Raw genomic sequence first — 19,848 nt, 5'->3', positions numbered from 1 at the left:
GCTTCCCCATGTATAAAATGCAATGTGCAATTATACTTTCCTCCTTATAATGTTGCAAGGATAGACTGAAACAATGGTTCACAAAATTTAACAAAGTCATTAGAAGATACACTGCATGGAGTCCAGTTCAATCAGTGGTAACTAACATTGGTTTTGTTGAACAAACAAATTCTGAAGGCACCTTGTAACAAAAGCATTCTAATATGTTTGGTGTCCACTTCAATCTTATTTACTGTGCTTATCCAGTCCTCTGGGCCATGGTCAGTATTTGCCAGTCAGGAGTTCTGCTGGCAGCATCAACATTGATTATAGAACCACCTGGGGGTAAAGGCTGTCCCTTCCTCAAGAAAGCCATGCCATACAGTCGATAGGGAAAGCACGGCCCTGCCAACTGTGCTTGGCATGGAGCAGGTGGGCAGCAGGCCTGGCACAGCGTCCATCCTGGCTGGGCAAGGTAAGCTGGCAGATGTTGGCACCAACACAGACTTTGCCCAGGAGAGCAGCAGTCCTGGTATCAGGATTTGCTAATTGTGTTGCCTCCTGGCACAGCATCCTCACACAGCCTTGGACTAATTCCTGCACTTAAAAAAAACAAAAAAAAACTTTCTGCCTCTCATTTTGAGGCAATTTCTTTCCCAGGGACAAAGCCTAGCTCAGTGATTAAATTTGGTTTTCTTGAAAAAGCTCTTATGCTGTCTGTGCCCAGTTTCCAGTTGAGCTGGCCTCTAGACTGAAAAGAAAACTGACTTGGCCAAGTTCACCTGGTGAACTCAGAAACTCAGTACAGCTATTCCTTTGCGTTTGAACACCAGCTTCTTCCATTGAAGTTGAATTCTTAATGACAAATGACACTGGTCATTTAGTTCATTCCTAGCCAGAGAGCTCCCTAAAATAACAGAGATCATTTTGCCTAGCATGTCTGCTACAATATTTCTTGCCCTGAACTTCAAACACACACAGCCATACTTCATGGGGAAAGGGTCTGGCTTTTGATTGCATGAGTCTTACTCCGAATTCCTTAAAATTTTTTTCTTCTATTTGGAAAGGCAGATTAAAGGAGAGGAAAGAGAAAAATCTTTCATCTGCTGGTTCACTCCCCAACTGGCTGAACTGGCCAGAGCTGAAGCCAGGAGCTTCCTCCAGGTCTCCCATGCAGGTGCAGGGTCCCAGGCCTTTTTCTTCCTCCACTAATTTCCCAGGTCACAAACATGGAAATGGATGGGAAGTGGACCATCGGGTGTGTGAACAAGTCCCCATAGGGATCCTGGTGCTTGAAGGGGGAGGGTTACCCAACTGAACCTTTATGCTGTCCTCTAATTCCAGGTTCTGACTCTGCGACATCACAGCTTTGTGACTAGGAATAAATTATTTACTTTCTTGGGCCTCAGTCACCTTGAGTATAAATGTGTCTAACACAGCCCACCACTTTGTGTCATGAAGCCCCAAGAGATGGGTTATGGAAATTACTTGATATTGTGCCTAGAGCCTCTAAGGGCTCATTAAAGGTTTCTGCTATTGTTTCATGTAACTAGTTGCAGAACAAATAAAGTCACATTCCTTTTAATAGTGCAATTAATTTCTCAAGCTTCTTATGTGCCCATATTGTCAAGAAGCCCAGAGCTTCCTACTGGGGCCCTCTGTGTTGTCCCCGAATGGCCCGAAATGCTTAGTCAGCACAAAGGAGCCGGGGCTGCTCTGAATGCTGTTCAGAGAGCTGGGGAATCCACTCCGAAGGTGGGCCTGGCTGTCTGCTGCTGCTTCCACACAGGGCTGACATGCAAACCTGCTATCACATCAGCCGCTGAATCCATCGAATGTTTCTGGGATACCAACACTGGTCCAACGGGAGTTTATTCAGCATACACAAGTGGAGGGCAAGACAGTCTCTCGCCTCAGTGGAATGCCTGCTTCCAGCTCGAGTCCACCAACGGTCCACCTCCAGGTTCATACTTTAATTGCAGGTGCTAGTGCTGATGTGGTTGGTGCTCATTGACCCCAAAGTGCCCCATGCTTTTTAGTTACATATGTATGTTCGTATGTATATCATCTTGTAATACATATACATCAAGCATAGGGTAGAACTTGTGGGTTTCTTAGACGCCACCTGGCATCTTTGCATAACTACTCTCTAAGCCAGGAGCAAGGAACTCTACCCAGCCCACACAGCAGCATCCCAAGCTCTTGGACTATCAGACACAGAGCAGGAAGCTAGATTGGAAGAAGAGAAGCTAAAATTCAAACTGGCACTTGTGTCTGGGATGTGGGCATCTCAAGTGGAGGATTGGTTTTTTGGTACCACCACACAGTAAACCTATCTTCAAATTCCATTTTCCATGAGCGTTTTGAAGCACACTTGCAGAGGCCACCAGAAGCTGACCCACAAACGTGTCATAATCTGAGCTATTATAAATAAGAATGCTAGTTCTATCACTCCTTACTTTTATGATTGTGGAATCATTCATTCTCTCCATCTCTATCTCATTTGTACAACGCAACAGATAGAAATAAAACCATATTATGGCTGATTAAATCAGGTTTCCAGCTTCAATCTTAAGTAGCTCTGGATATTGGCGAGTAATTCTGTCTCACTGTGCCTCAGTGTTTGCATCTATAAAACAAGAGAAGAGAATGAGACCATCTCAGAAATCCTATTACTCCAGAGACACAGGCGTCTATTATCTTAGTATATTGCTGGTACAAAGAAGGGACTCCGCACCAATGATCCCTTAAATCCTTACTATATTTTTATTGTTCATATATAATTGCGATTACTTCATGAGGTTGTATCAAATGGGAATATGCTTACAATCTCGTTTGCTGTTTATATCAGTCTACTAAGAGAATAATACTGACAAAACCGGGCAGCATTGTTCCCCTGCTTATTGTGTCCTGCCTCCAGTAGCTTGCTTCATTCCCTCAGTCTCCACAGTGGTGCTCTGAATTCAGTACACTTGCATGTGATAGCCACAGGGAATAGGCCCAGAGCCCCCAAGACACCAAAACACACAAGTTGTCAACTCTCTTCTATTAAAGAGGCTGCAGTGGGCCCGGCACAGTAGCCTAGCTGCTAAAGTCCTTGCCTTGAACATGCCGGGATCCCATATGGGCGCCAGTTCTAATCCCAGTGACTCTGCTTCCTGTCCAGCTCCCTGCTTGTGGCCTAGGAAAGCAGTTGAGGAAGGCCCAAAACCTTGGACCCTGCACCCATGTGGGAGACCCCAAAGAGGCTTCAGATTGGCTCAGCTTCAGCCATTGTGGCCGCTTAAGGGGTGAACCATTAGACAGAAGATCTTCCTCTTTATCTCTCCTACTCTCTGTATATCTGCCTTTCCAATAAAAAATAAATCTTTTTTAAAAAGAAGCTACTATTTGCATATAACCTATGCAATTCTCCCATAAACTTTAATTTGTCTATAACTTACTTTTAACATATAATACCATGGCTGTGCTACAAAAGTAGTTGCACTTTTTAAAGGAATAATCACAAGACAAATTACCTGTAAATGTTTGAGCAAATGCCCTTCCCTCCCCCCTTCTCCATTTTTCGCAAGTCATTTCAATCCATGGTCAGTGGAATGCAGAGAGGAGGCTGAATTGCCTCTGTGCCTATTGTTCAGATGGGGAGACAGAGGCTCAGAGGTCTAAGTGTCACAGTCAGTGTTTCTCAGCTGGCAAGTGGTGGAGCTGTTCCACAGACCCGCGGTTATTCATGAGCCAGCCTTGTGGACGGAGGCTCCCAGGCTCAGTCAGCAAGCAACGTGTCCAAGTTCACTTATAAATTAGTGACACGGTCAGGACCAGCATCCAGGCTTCCCTCCCTTCATCTGGAGTGTGCTGCACAGTGCAGCTCTCAACCCTGCTTGCTTTTGGAATAAATGAATACAAATGAGGGCTGATTTGTATTCATTTCCAGCTAACTGACAGATTTACACTTTCTCTGCGGCACACCTCCAACACACACAACTCGTGCACACTCTTTTGGTCTTTAGGGATCTTGCTCTCTCTGAGTCACTTCTGGCATGGGGAAACTTGGCTAATAGCCCCATCTGCAAACACATGAGGCTCCAACAAGAACCGCCATCAGCCCCAGTGAAACCAAGGCAGACACCATTAGTCACCTGGTCGGGAACCCAAAGATGCAGGTCCCTAAGTGCCAGTGACAGAATCAATCAAGGAAAAAAAAAGGTCATGCTAATTACCAGGCCTGGCAGCAACCAATTGAAAGGAATTACCCAGACTAATTAAATGTGAAATAATATATAAAGGCAGGGGTACAACAGGAGGGAATGAAGAATTGCTGTACCCCCATTGCTTGGTATGTCGACATTCAATCCACATCTGTCATTTGGGATCTGTCAGGAAAGATTCTTGAAGGAGACATCCACATGGGACATACCACTCCTCCTCAAATAGAAAAGAAAGTTTTTATTGGAATAATTGATAAATGCATTAACGAAAGATAACAAAGAGGGAAGAGAGACCAAAGACAAGGCTTCACATGTGATGTGAGTTCAACAGATGTTTGCAGAGTTAATTCAGTTAGTCTTGTAGTCATTGGTGCCCTAGTTACATGCAGTAAAATCAGGTTCAGGGATAGAATTTACAGTTAAATGTGTCTAAACTCAAGCCTTCTGATCACCATTCACAAGTTCAACCAACCTGGAGGGGTTCCTGTGGACTATAATCCTGCTTCCATGTTGTTTGGTTACAATATTTCCTTGAGAATTAAATAAACCTTGTATAAAATAATCCAGTAATTGCTCCTTTGGACAGGCTAAAGCATTTTATTCACACAAATGCAATTCAGAGAATTGCTCTGAATCGCAGGCTATCCTTTCTTCATGCTTTTATTCAACATGCCCATGTCTTCGAGGGGTGCATCTGGCCTTCCCCTTCAGACCCAAGAGAGCAGCAAAAATCAAACTTCAGCTTTCACATGGGAAGGCATTTGAGATTGAAAAGCCATGCTTGGGGGAACTGGAGCCATGTTAAAATTTGGCATGTTGATACGGCCATTTGGTTGATGGGCGAGGATAAGGTCATACTTTTCCCTACCAGGAGACAAGCTAACTGCCAAACTGTGCAAAGGATGCAGATCTCAGAGTGAAATGATGCTGAAAAGGGAAGAAAACATCTTCCCTTAGCCTCTCAGGGCTGGTAGCATTGACCCATTCAAGGACACTGTTATGGTGGGAAGAGCTTCCTCAATCCCTTGATGCACAGAGGTATCCTAGGAGTTAGTCAGGGATGACTTTGACCTGTGAAGGTAGCCTGGGACCTGGACAGGGAACTAACTCTAGAGCAGTCTTATGGTAGGGTGAGGTGGGGGGGCCTGTGGAGCCATGTCTCGGAATGTTGAAGTCCCTTATTTTAAGGAGACTTATGCAGATGTGACTTTTGAAATATTAATGTAAATACAACGATAATGTATCTCTTCAGCTAGGAAATCCAGAAAAGTTACCCCTGGAGAGATTACACTTATTTTTATTTCATGAAAATTGAAACTTGCATAACAGATACAAGTTCTGTGATTACACTGGCTTCTAGAAAACTCAAAGGAAAAATTTTTATCAACTGCAACATCCATTTTGAGAAATGTGTACAGAGTACCTATCTTGAACCAGGGCTTTTCAATGTCTGGCTACAGTGCTTGTTTTTATTTAAAAAAAAGAATTCTATTTCTAATTTATACTATTTTGCCTGTTTTCTATTTTCTTGTAAGAAGCCTGAAATTCCTTCTGAAACAAAGCAGGGCATAATTGAACTGTGTAATACGACTGTTGAAAGAAGCTGACATCATCCTCAGATGCATTAATCATCATTGCTTATATTGGTTAGCATTACAATTTACAAAGAACTTTCACATGCATTATCTCATCTGATTTGCACAGCAATGCTTGGAGGTAAACCAGAGATTATTATCCCCATTTTATCAAAAAGAAAGCTGAGGCTCAGCGTGGTTAAAAGATTTGCTTAATGAGGATCCCAGACTAGAATTCATTAGTCACTTTCACTCCAGTTTTCTATCTGTTGTTCCCTGCTGAATCACATATTATTAAACACAGCGTAAGGGTACGTCACGAAGCTCATGGAAATGGAATTAAAAGATACATTTCTTTTCAAACCAAAAATTTACAAACCCATAAATATGCAAAGTTCATGGACTCTGTACATTATTAAAAAAAAACTTATGAATGGCTATCCATAAGCTTATCTCTTAATTCCATTTTCCATAAATTTTTTTAGTTGTCCTTGTATTCATTCCCATGGTATCCTTGAATTCTCGAGGTATCCTGAGAAAGTCATGCCACATTTGGAATACTCGTATTTAAGTTTGCATTGTATTTGCAGAGAATGTCCAGGGAAAGAAAATGTCTCCATGCTATGTCTTTTAGGAAATTATCAAAGGACCTGAGTTTAATTGCCTGAACAGTAGAATTCTAAGGGCAGAATTTTAGCCATCCTGAACTATTGCTCTCTGTCTGCAACTTTTAGAGTAAATTAAGCAAATCCATTAAAGGTAGAGGAGTTCTGTGAGGTTGCATGTGCCTGTTGGTTGGTTGTCTCTCCAACTTCCATTTTACCTGCGTGAGTAAGGCTAATCACGAAGCAGAAACCCAACCCCAAAGGGATTAAGCAACAGTAATGTTATTATCTCACGTATGTGGAAGTAAAGAGCTCTGGGTGAGGAGGGGCAAATGCAGATGATTAGGGACTCAGGAATTTGATCGAGAACTCAATCGCTTCCATTCCCCATGCAGCTGACAGCAGCCCTAGCACTGTTCAAAAATGGACATCTCATCATACACAGACAAGAGGCAGCCCTGGTGGCAATTAGCATTGTACGTGCAATTCTATGAAGGACAGAGGAAAACCTCTTCCCTAGGCATAGAATGCAAGCTTTCCCTTCTGTTTCACTTGTTCAACATGGATTTGGTGTAGCTCCAGAGCAATCAGTCACCAGAAGGGTGCCTTGCAGTTCTCGGGTGAAGTTAATCAAAAGTTGACCATGGAATTTACACAGGGATAAGCTTCGGCTGCATCACATGAACTGTGTGGCTCATGCGTGCACCCATAATAAAGACTGCAAGACACTTCCACTTCCACTTCATTATATTCCCCTTCCACCACACCCCGGCTTGGAAGCCTTTGTCTTAGGTGAAGTCATCTATCACTTTTATCCCCTTGACCCTATGAAATATTAGTTTGTAATCCTGTCTCATTAGAGTAACCTGATGAACTGAATCCAAAGTTCTTTTCTCTCTTCCTCTCAGAAGAGTAGTATGTAGCTAGAAGGCTCTAGAACTGCTCTTGTCTTTTTTTTCCTTTTACAGAGATTAATAAATATCCCAAAGAGAATGCTGACACACAGAGGATGTCAGGGCATAAAGAATTGCCAAGCAATAGGGTCAGAGCCCTGAGGACACTGCAAACCTCTGACTCAAATTGTCCCTGAAACGGATCCTAACACTGAGCCTCTCAATTACTGAGTTGATCAATTCTCATTCTTCTTACAGCCATCTTCAGCTTGCTGTTTCTTGCCACATGAAGAATTCTTACAGATATAGCAGAATCCAGTTCAATCAGATGAAAATGTTTCCCACCATCAGAAATGTGCCTCCATCCCCAAATGAAACAGGCTGTCTTTCTTTTGTCTTCCATGATTAAAAGCATTTAGGAAGAGGCTGAGCATCCGGGCGCTATAAAAGGGATTCCTGCAGGGGTGGGATGCCAAATAAAGTGCCTTCTAAGAATCCTTGATTCTGCTCTGCTCAGTCAAGAAGGAAGTGGAAGGTGAAGAGGAAAACTGAGATCCCTGTGACTTGAGTGAAAAGTGAGAACTGTTCCCTCTAAAGCAGAACCAGAGAGGAGGCATGCTTCATCCACCCGTTTGTTCTTCATTCATTTATTCAAGAGCTATGTATCAGTCTCCAGGTGTATGCCAGCACTACAGGGATGCAGGGGTGAGCAAAATCAAGACCATGGAACTCAAAGAACTCACATGCTAGTGACCATGCTATAGTGGCAAGAAGGAGAAGAAATATCTGAATGCTGGTAGGACTTCCACTAACCATGTAACTTTGGACTGGATTCTCTGGCCTTCGAATTTTTAAAAATTGATTCAATGGAAGCTCTGACATTAAGAGGTAGTGTAAAGGTTAAATAAGATCAAGCATGTATGTAAAGGAAAGCCAAGAAACAAAGGAAGTACTTAAGAGATAAATGGCATTTCTTACCCACAGCTAAATTACTAACAGAGGTAAAAGGCTAGATTCAAAAATTACATCTTCTGAATGACTCCCCCAAACATTAGAGTCAGAAGTGACTGGACGTGCATAATTCCAGAAGAACTTGATTTGGACAGCATTATCACAGTTAGAGACACATGAAAAGCTTCTCTATTTATTTATCCATCCAGAACTGGGAGGAATGAGTTTCTGTCTTCAACACCATCCTCACATGTGTTGGTAGAGCAGCAGGAGGATAATCCCTCAGCCTCCTTTCCCCGGCTTTGGCTCAATTCCCCTCTGCAGTGGGCACAATTCTCAGGATGGACAGCGGGCAATTTCAGCCGTGCTAGTTTCAGTAGAGCAATCTCTCAGATGTCTGGAGCAGGAGCAGGAAACTTCAGGATGCTGCATGGTGATGGCAAAGCCCACCACACTTACAGTGGGGTGTGTGCATCTACTCATGAGGAACGGAAAGAGTGATGTGGTTCCTACACTGCTCTAGGGGATGACGCAGAGCGACACTGCCTTCTGCTTTGCTGTTGCAGTTCTCTCCTGAGTGTAGCTGGCTCTGCAGAGGCCAGAGGAATTTTGGGGAGATGACAAACAGGAGTTACAATATGCATCTCCTGAAGGAATTATTTCAGGGTTCAATATGGTTACTTATATAAGATCCAGATGCAATTCCTGGACCATAGAGGACACTGGTAATTGATTTAGTTCAGGAGATTTAGGCTCATTTTCGAAAGGTAAAGGAAATTCACTATTTTTTTTTTTGTACAATTTTCACCTAGTTTAAGCTTCTCATGTTCCGTTCAATGATATTTGTACTGCCTTTTTAAAACTTGAGATACTTCTTTGAAAGTAAAAGGGACAATGAAAAAAATAAAAGGTTTGTTTTTCTCTTAGTTGTATCAAAAATTTACATGGGCCTCAAATGATCAGTCTATCTCTTCCTTGTGTGTATTCTTATTGCAAATAAGAAGTCTTTTTTGATAGTGCAATGCTGGCACAGAAGTGGACAGGTAGATCAATGGAGCAAAATAGATGGTCCAGAAATAGATCCCAGTATGTATGAGAATTTAATGTATGATAAAGGAGACACCACACATCAATGAGAAAGGGAAAGATTATTTAACAAATGGTGCTGGGACCTCAGGATGGCAATTTAGCAAGGGGGTGGGGAGGAAATCAATTTTAGGCTCTCACTTCACATCATGCAGAGAAATCAATTCCAAATGGGCTACAGAATTAAATCTAAAAAATATCAAGCCTTAGAAAAACTAGACCAAAAAAAAAATGAATAAGACTTCAATCTCCAGAGGAGTAAGAACTTTTTAAGCTCTGAACAATAGAATAAAATACAAAGACCAATGGATTCAAGTACTTAGCATTAACATTTTAAAATCTGAGCACATACAAAAGCTGAATCTAGATTGAAATAATAGTTGCAGTAAATATTAACAAAAGTGTTAATTTGTTCTATAAATAGCTCATATCAATCAATATAAAAGAATGCTAGATCAATAAATGCAAAAAGATACTGATAGAAAATTCACATAAGAGGAAAATATATCTGAAAAATAAACACATGGGAAAAGATCTAAGTTCACTCCTAATTAAGAGAATGCAAATTTTGCAAATAGAGAACAAACTTTTTGGTGGGCAAAATTATTTTAAAATAAAATATTCCATATAAGAGGGAGGGTTCCATGGTGTAATGGTTAGCACTCTGGACTCTGAATATTCCATATAGGTAAAATCACAGTGAAAATATTGCTTTTATATAATGCCTTTTGTAGCAAGATATTTGAAAAGATTTCAGATAATTTGGGGCTATATATCCAACTTGCCAATTTGGGCTAAAATTATTTTTAAATTTGTTTACTTTCACATTATTGTTTTTTGTTTGTTTGTTTGTTTGTTTTTGACAGGCAGAAACACAGCAAGGCAGTTAGAAACACAAGTATCTTACATTTGCTGGTTCATGTCCATGTAAAATAGCCAGGGCTTGGCTAGTTTGAAGCCAGGAGCCTAGAACTTCATCCAGCTCACTCAGGTGGGTAACAGGGACCTAAGCACTTGAGCTATCATTAACTGCTGTTCGTGCATTAGCGTGAAACCAGATCAAAAGCAGAATGGTTGGAACTAAAACCTGGCCCTCCAACAGGGGACGGAGTCTTTCCAAGCAGCATTTTAACCACTGCTCCTATCACGTACTTGTTCCTGCACTTTTAAAACTTTAAACAGAGCTTTAAGCAAGAAGCTTGCTCTGACATTGTTTAAAATAATACATAACCGTAAGTCACACTAACAAGAATAAAGACATTGAATCAATTATGACACCATGACTGTGCTTTCTTTGGGACTGGTGGGTTTATCATGCAGGGTTTGAGAAGAAAACAGAGATAAACTCCAAATAGAATAATTTGACAAGGGTCCTAAGCATGAACTGCTCACAGAGGAAAACTTCTGAGATAGTGCTATCCTCTGGAACTAGCAGGAACAGCTGTGCTGGCTCTCAGCTTCGTGGAGCAAGGCAAAGAAGCAATGGCCAGAACTCAAGAGGTGAATGGAGACATTCACCTTCATGGGAACTGTAACTCCCTTAAGTCAGAAAACACAGTGTCCCCAAACCCGTCCATCTTCACGGAGCCAACAGAGTCAACATTCTCAGAACATTTCTCCTCTTTTTTCCAGAGAATTCTCTGCCAGAATTCCTCCTGGGCAAAGCTGGAGGTCAAGTGAGGTATTTGAAGGCCATCCACCTGCTCCAGGCTTGGGCCAGAAGAGCACAGACAGAGGGAATGAATTCATCTCCAATGAGAAGCACAGGAGGGTTTTTCCATAGGGGATCAGTACCAATATCGTTTTGTGTGAAAGTTAGTCATAGGATTATTGGTAATTCCTCCTTTTCTTCAAATTTTTCAAAATTGAGAAATAATTTCTTTAACCTCTGCCGTCACAGAAAATGGCATGTGGCCTACTACAGGCATTCACAGAAGTTTAAAATACCAGTCTTCCGTCTGAAGCTCAGCTCCTCTCCATCATGTTATTGGAAAGTTGTTACCCTATTCCAGGATACACACGAAACCCCACCCTCAAATATATCACTGCACAGTGCTGGTAACACACTTGCAATTAACATTTCAACACAAGCCATAAGATCCTTCACATTATCTCAGGTAAGGAGAAATAAACATTAACTTAGAACACTGCTCATTACACATTTCTGCATGTATGTTGCCTTTCAAAGACAAAAGGCTGCACATATTGGGCAATGTTACTTGTTGTGATGATGTAAAACATAGCAACCTGCTTCTCAGTTGAGTGGCATGATACTTGTAAGAATGAAGTCATTAGGGCCTGACACAATAGTATAGTGGCTAAATTCTCACCTTGCATGTACTAGCATCCCATATAGGTGCCGGTCCAAATCTCAGGTTCTCCACTTCCCATTGAGCTCCTTATTTGTGACCTGGGAAACAGTAGAGGGTGACCCAAAGCCTTGGAACCTTTCACCCACATAGGAGACCCGGAGGAAACTCCTGGCTCCCAACTGGATTGGCTCAGTTCTGGCCACTGCAGTCACTTGGAGCATGAACCAATGGACAGAAAATCTTTCTGTCTCTCCTTATGTCTGTTTCTCCTTCTGTCAATCTGTCTTTCCAATATTTTTTTCTAAAAGAAGGTCATTGTACCTAGATAAAACTTACTAGTATTCACCTTCTACCTTCTGACACAAAAGATATCTCATTAAGGTAGTTAGAGTGTTTGTAGTATCATCAATGTAACAGACCAGGGTGAAGAGAATAATCTGGAATACAATTGCAAAGACAGAGTTGATCCAGCTCTGAATCTGGAATGGAGAGGAAAGGAAATGGTTACAGAAAACTGAAGGCAAAATGTCACCTGGAAAAGGTTTCTTTGACAGAAGTCTTGATCTTCACCAGGGGAATAAAATTAACCTGTATTGTACCCGCAGGAAGAGAGTAAGGAGAGGAAAATAACCCACCATCAACCTAACCCCTCTCTATGATCTCCTACTGGGCCTTCCCTTTGCCTGAATACCAATTGCATGCCAAGGAAGGGTAACTGGCCAGCGTGGAGTCAAGCTGAAGCCAGGAGTCAGTAGCTTCACCCAGGTCTCCCACATGGGCATAGGGGCCCGAACACTTGGGACATTTACTGTAGTATTGCCTAGGTCATAAGCAAGAAGCCAGGTATGGAGCAGAGCAGCCAGGACACTGACTGGTACCCACATGAGCTTCTGATGTCACAGGAAGCCACTTTACCCACTGTACCCACTGTTCCACAACACTGGCCCCAAATAGAAGCTTCTGGAAGGAGAGGGTAATGGTTTCTTTTCTTTCCTAGTAGATAGTCAGCATGTAGTCACTGATGGATCAGATATAGGATGAGCCTAAATGGATCAGGAACAGAATGAGCAATATGATTTTAATGAGAGGACTTAATTGGTAAATGCTTCCAACTTCTATCAGAAAATCTACTAACCTTATTTGGAAACATAAATCTTTTTCATAGTATAACACCAAAATTTGCAACATTGAAAAAGTGAAAGGATCATTTGAATTACAGTATGATTAGCTTCACACAGAAATTTGATCTTAAAAGCAATGACTGTGTGATTTTGAAAAATTCCAGAGACTTCTCTGTGAGTGAATTTCTTAGATTTTTGATAAAACTGCAAACTTCATTCAACTATGAAAGGATTACTGGACATAAGTCTGAATTGGCATTCATTCCTGGGGCATTAACTATCATCAGGACTCCTCTGTTGGACTGGAAGCATCTCTCAGGTTATAAATATATTCTTGGCCAAAATCCAATTTTTGTTTCTACAGAGTCGGCAGACCCAAACAGTGCTCATTTTCCCTGAATGTGAATTGGGTTTGACAAATAGCAGATGGAGTAACCCTCACTTTGGGTCCTCTGCCTATCTAGTTAGAGATATGGGGAATTCAAACAGTTAACGGAAAGTGGAATTCAAAGGTATATTTTAGTGCAAGACTTTTTGAAGGGTATGCACAATTTTATATAATACACATTTTCTATAAACTTTTCGAAGATCCTTTGTACTAAGATGGGGAGGGAGAAGTGCAAAGCTCTGACTGCCCGTGCAGGACTGGAACATAAATGAACACCTGAACTGCATCCCAGGGCACCAAAGGGAGACCAGTGACTGTCCTAAAGACCTCTCAGAGGAAGAAGAAACTGTCCCTCTAACACTCTATTTAATGTACCACTCAGACAGAAACCAGATGGAAGCTGCAAAGTGCCTACAACCTCAAGCAAGCATGAATAAGCCAGTTACAGTCGTAGAGATGGCACCTTTACCAGAACAAAGGCATACAGCCTCAGAGGCAGGGGATGCAGCCTCTGACTCAGCAATCAGGAAACCCAATCAGGAAAGACTATCAGAAACGGTTCCAATTCTCATGAACTAGCAGCGGCATTTAGTCAAGTTTTGCTCTAGGGCAATATTAGCTTTCCTGTCCTCTTTCATAATATAGCCTACAGACATCTGAATCCTCTAGAAATCCTATACGCTTCCCCTAAACCACTACACTGAAAGTATTATGCTACTCAGGCAGGAGGAACAAGGTGCAGCCAGCATGCTGGAGGCCTTCTTTGGACCCTTGCACTCCTGTGGGCAGGATACAAAACCTACCAGAAGCAAGACTCTGCTGCTTCAATGTCCTCCTAACCCCAATAGTTAGGGGCATGCCATGATGTTCCCAGGACAAATTTCTGCATTTTCTCCCCCTGTTACAAAGGAGGTATAAACTCTGCCAGGCTTCATCACATTCTGCAGATGACACATTTTATACTAGGAAACTCTGCTCCAGCGCAGATAGTAATGAGGCCAGCTTTGAGCAAAAGCCATGTGATCCAGCAGACCTTATTATGTGGAAGTATTAGTGGTAGAAGATTAAATGTGTGGTTGATGGCAAGCAAATTTCAGTAGGAGAATTACAAGGCTCCTGGGGTCCTGGAGCAAGGTTATGCAATCTTCAGCAGATAATTACTGGAAAACAGCTTATCCTACATTGCTGAGCTTTTACTAGAGTCAGAATGTTTGACTGTGGGGGACCAAATGACCATTCGTCTGAAGCCAGCACTGAGTCACAGAGCTGTGTGCATCCTTGAGCAACTGATTCATCCTGAGATGGAAATGGCCTAACTTAGACAAGCTGAAACACAACCACAAAGTCTAAGAAAACTGCACAACAGGTCGCCCAATCCCTCCCATCCTGTACTGTGACCATATAAAACATCCTCGCGTGGCCAGCTGAAGAATTTCTAAAAAGGGCCAACTTGCTATGTACCAGCCAAAAAAACAGACAAAATCTCCATCACAGCATGACTCAGGAGACAGCCTTGAATGGCAAAGGAAACTTTTCAAAATGCATGCAGCTTGGCAGGGTGTCCTTGGTCATTCACTTACATCCAAGGAGAAGTAGCAGTGAGTAGGTGTTAATATACTTGTTGAGTTATCAGGGCCCTGGAAGGAAAGCAAATAAAAAACCAGAGACAAGGAAATCTGAATAGAGGTACAGGGTTAATCATAGGAGGACAGGTGTGCATCAATTTCCACCAGAACAGGAATTAAATAACCAGGTAGGCAAAATAATTCAGCTAGTTGATTTCAGCAGGTCTTTCCCAGTGCCTAACCTCAGGACTGCTATCGGGAGAGTTTGAATAAGTGAACACAATGACAAAATCAGAAAATATACACAGGTCCAACCACACGGCCACTTGCTTACCAAGGCTTATCTACCTACTCTTTCCTTTGAATGCTAAATATGCTGGTAAGAGACCCATGCATTATTTGAGAAGAAAAATAGACCATCTGGTAGCACGGTGAGTAAACTGGGACCCTTCCATCCTGTAGGTATCAATAGGTTATTCTAGCAAGAATACTCACCTAGAACAGGTTTTTTCCTTTCCAGCTTAAAGGGTTTCAACTGCCACTATCTGGTGGCTTATGAATTTCCTGAGTTTCTAGCTTGCATTCCACAAAATAGAGTGCCCATTCAGTGTGAGGGGTGCAGGACAGTCCATTATTATAAGAGTTCTGTTTTTACTACAAGCTGCCAGCCCAATCTAGTCCATGCTATACCTATCTACTGAATGGCCTAATGAGACCTCAGCTGAAATTCTACTTTGGATCAGTTGTGTAATCAACCAAGATCAATTCTATAAGGATGAAGTCCCACCTTAGAAGGAATCACAGACCTCTACATGATGCTATGTCCCTAATAGGAGACAATACATCGAGCCCATGGGTCAAATGATGTGAGGAGCCAGTCTCACTTGCTATCACTCACTCCCATTTATCCAGTCGGTAAATTTTTTCCTGTCAGTTCATGGAACTGTGGACTTTTCAGGATGGGTGGTCCCAGTTCTTCAGACTGCAGAGTTTTCCAAAGAGTCACACTGAATAATCCATTCTGGTTGCCTGTGGGTACTATGAAATCTTTATATCCAGGAAGCAGCAAGCAAGAGATCTTCATCCTGGCAAGGTTAATTAACTTGGATAAGTAGGAGGAGGTGTGATTGCCGTCAACAAATGGAGACAGAAAAAACCCATGTGGGACTTAAGTGACTCACCTTAGTCACTTCAGAATTTAATCGTCTATAGGAGGAACAAGTGAGCAGTAGCCCAGCAAAGAAAGGTATGGGCTTACACGCGTCCTTAGGGGAGGTTTGAATCAAAATGCTGATAGAACAAATAGCTGAAGGTGAGAGGGCTTTAGCATGGAAAGTCAAGGAGGAAGACAATAGCCAAGAGAAGCAATTTTGAAACTTTCTGTACCGGGATTGTTGTTCATCCAAGTGACTTCTACATTTTTAATAGAAAAACAGACAAAAACACACCACAGCCCTCAATGAGTCATTTGCTGAACATGTATGAAGAAACAGATCCTTACTTTGCAAAGGGTAGACTGGCTAACACCAACTTTCTTCACCTTTGGAAATGATTAACTGTGTAAGAGGATGGTTGCCTTAACGCCCCTTGGGACCATTTCAAATTTAGATCCAAAGTCGCGCTCACCTCAGGAGAACACATATCATGAGCTGAGCAGAGAGAAACATGCTCTAAGCACTTTACCCAACATGACACTTCTCTGAGGCCACCTTTTCTCCAAACTCCCTCCCCTTCTCACAGCACTGCTTCTCTTTCTTTCAAAGGTGTTACCCCAAAGCACACAATCTCCATCCCATTTCTGTTGCAGCATATGGGTCTCACTTTCTGAGAATCCAAGTAGCAGAAGGACATCAGCAGAGGTGTAACACCTAACATGAGACCAGGAACAGCATTATGATGCTCAATTCGAAACGTACAGAAAATGAACAAACCCAAGAAAAACACAATCACCAACACTGACACAATAAAATTATGATGAAAATCTGATCTGTCCAAAAAATCAAAAATATTATTTAAACTTCTCCACAAATTAACTTTCTGGCCCACACAGCTTATAACTAAATTTTACTACATTCTGAAGTAAAATTATAATTGATTTAAATATATTGTTACAAAAAAAAACCAGACAGGGATACTTGTCAAATATTTGTATGAAACTGTTAAGTGAATTTCCCAAACTGTCGTGTGCTATGAATTCCTAGTTTTATTCCATTGTGATGAAAATATATACCTTAAAGATTTTACAATGTCTTTTTTTTAAAAAATATAGAATGCTTCACGAATTTGTGTGTCATCCTTGCACGGGGCCATGCTCATCTTCTCTGTATCGTTCCAATTTTAGTATACGTGCTGCCAAAGCAAGCACAGATTTTACAATGTCTTAAGGCTTGCTTTAACACATCATATTCTGAAGCCCGCCCTACCTGTCCTTGGGATGAAGGTGTATTCTGCTGTTCAATGGTGTGCGCTGTCAGGGTGTTGTTCAAGTCTAGTACTTTCTTACTGAATTTCCGCCTAACTGTACATTGCACTGTTAACAGTGAGATAGTACATTGTACACCTGTTGTGTGTTTCTCCTTTCAGTCCTGTCAGGTTTGGTTTTATGTGTTTGGGTGTTTTATTGTTTTCGTGCATATATGTTTATAATTGATTATCTTTATGAAATACACTGAATCATTTTAATGTCATTCTTGGACCTTGTAACAATTTTCAAATTAAAATGTAAGTTTCAGTATACTTGTCCTACAACTATTTGGGGTACTCCTAGCATTATATACTTTTTCCATCCTATTATTTTCAACCAATTGTGTTTTTCAATATAAAGTTTGTCTCTTACAGATAGCACAGAAGCAGATCATGTGTTTTTATTTCTATTCTGCCAAAATCTTCACTTATGGCATTCTAGTACATTTATATCAGATGTAATTAATGATAAGATGGGATTTATGTCTACCATTTGCTATTAATTTTCTTCATGTATTCTGTCTTTTTAAACCAATATTCTTCTATTATGTGCTAAATTGAAGTAAACTAGTTTATATTATTTAATACCAAAATAATTTCAATAGAAAATGATTTTTCTACACCATAGAGCCTTTGTATTATTACTCTTGTCATAAAATTATATTTTATATGGCATGTACCTTATGTTATTGACTTTTAAACAAGATAAAAGGAAAAGGTTACAAATGCACATATATATGCATATATATAACATATTTTATATATCATAGTATTGCTTGTGTTTATTTCTGTCTGAGGATTCAGATTGATACATCAATGTAGAAAGCTCTGTTTACTTCTAAACATGATGTAGCAACCTGGGAAATTAGACTCACCCTTCAAGTGGTTATTTATAGGTAGTCACTGTTGGTGCTGCTCTTATTTGCGTAATGTCTTTCCTGGACTTATTTTGTAAAGTCTGTATTTGTTACGTGTGGCTTTTGAAATCTCTTAGTTCAGTAGTCAAACATTTTCATAATTTTTCCAGAAGATGTTTGACTATTGAACTAAGAGATTTCAAAAGCCACATGTATGCATTGAGAACATTTGTGGGTTAAGGGTAAAAATGTCTAACTAATGTACAAACCCGGTTAAAAGTAGCTGTCCTCTGACTTATTATTTACTAAAATGTTTTCTTCAGCTCCATAACATTTTTTTGAAAATATTTTTAGTGTCTACCATATTCAGGACATTCTTTTGGATGCTGGAACTAAGGTAGTGAATAAAAGCAAATTCCTGATGTATGTACTTTATAGTGGGAGCCACTTCAAATCATTTTAATGTCTTTGTTTGATAATCAATCCTATATAACCACAAGGTAAGCATCTATTATTCTTTCTTGACATATAAAATTTTCGAACTCATTCATCATTCTATCTGTCTACCTACCAATTTATCTTTGTATCACTATGTATTCTAATGGTAGAACTGCTTTACAATTTATCATCCAATCTGGAATTTTTTAAAAGGAGAGAGTACTATTAATATAGATGTTACAATGAATGGCAGTAATTGATACTGTGTCAGGAACACATTTCATTGGTTATCGTAAATTCTGAATTGTATCAGTTACTCCCTACCTTCTTTTCATCATTCTTTCTCCTCCCTTTAAACGAAACATTTTCATCTTTATTTTTGCTCATTGGCTGCTAAAATGAGTGATATTTAAAAACTTACATCATATGTATGCCTCCAATACTTTGTCTAGAGGTTGAACCTAAAATCGAAAAATCATTAAAAGCTTTTATTATTTCAACTTGAAAAATGTTATTCACTACAGAGCTAGTGATTGTGATTGCATTCTCTTTGTATTTGAGGTTTTGCTTTTTACCTTAGGCAATGAAAACATCTATCTTTTTAAATTCTTTGTGATTTGAAGCAAATTTTTGAATTTTCAATATTATTTAACTCCTTCTAATTAAATGGTCTTTCAAACCCTTCACACTGCCCCACTGGTTGCCAGTCCTTCTTCTTATCCTTCCTATGTTATTAAGCCTTCTTCTAGCACACTTCCTTTACAGAGATATTGAGGAAAGGAGGCCATTGTATCTTTAGTGTTGAATCTCCTAAAAATCACCAAAAAGCCTCCAATTTTCTTGTTCTTAAGAAAGATGTCTTAATTATTTTCTTCTATAATGAAGACATAACTATACCTCCCTACCCCAAAATGCTGCTCTACCAGCTTTCTGGTTTGGTTTGTAGGATTTACGAGTTTTGTCCCAGTAGTCATTATTATGATTAAATGCTCGATAGGATTTTGTATATTTTATGGACACTTTGACATTTTAACTGTGTTTGTGCAACTATAAAACAAAACTTACTGAACCAATTCAATTTTTGACTGATTTTAATCTCACTGTACTATCTTACGAGATAAGCTACTTCATGCCATTTCTGAAAACCCAGTAAGTAACACTTCTTCATCAAACTGAGGACGAGGGGCACAAATCCTACCAATGTCCAGTCCATATGGTGTTCCACTTTTGAGTCTATATCTTTTCTTTGTTTTACTGTATGTACATATGTATGCATGTATTTTTGAGACAGAAAGAGAGGAATCCCAAATCCTGATAACATCTCAAATGACTATGATGGCTAAGATGAGCTGGGCTGCAAACCCAGGAGCCAGAAATTCCAGCCTATCTACCAAAGAGCTGGAAGGAA

The 19,848-nt window shown here is 40.5% G+C and overlaps 1 non-coding gene across 1 annotated transcript; it reads right to left on the bottom strand.

Moving 5' to 3' along the window:
* Window positions 1-16,941: 16,941 nt before the first annotated feature.
* On the bottom strand, window positions 16,942-17,047 carry LOC118757653 (U6 spliceosomal RNA). The gene has a single exon (XR_004995311.1). It is a non-coding gene; the product is annotated as a U6 spliceosomal RNA (small nuclear RNA).
* Between the last annotated feature and the right edge of the window lie 2,801 nt (window positions 17,048-19,848).

This window comes from Ochotona princeps, chromosome 15, assembly GCF_030435755.1.
Source record: "Ochotona princeps isolate mOchPri1 chromosome 15, mOchPri1.hap1, whole genome shotgun sequence".
Taxonomy (NCBI): Eukaryota; Metazoa; Chordata; class Mammalia; order Lagomorpha; family Ochotonidae; genus Ochotona; species Ochotona princeps.
Note: the sequence above shows the minus strand (reverse complement) of the source record. Positions and strands in the feature narration are given on the sequence as shown.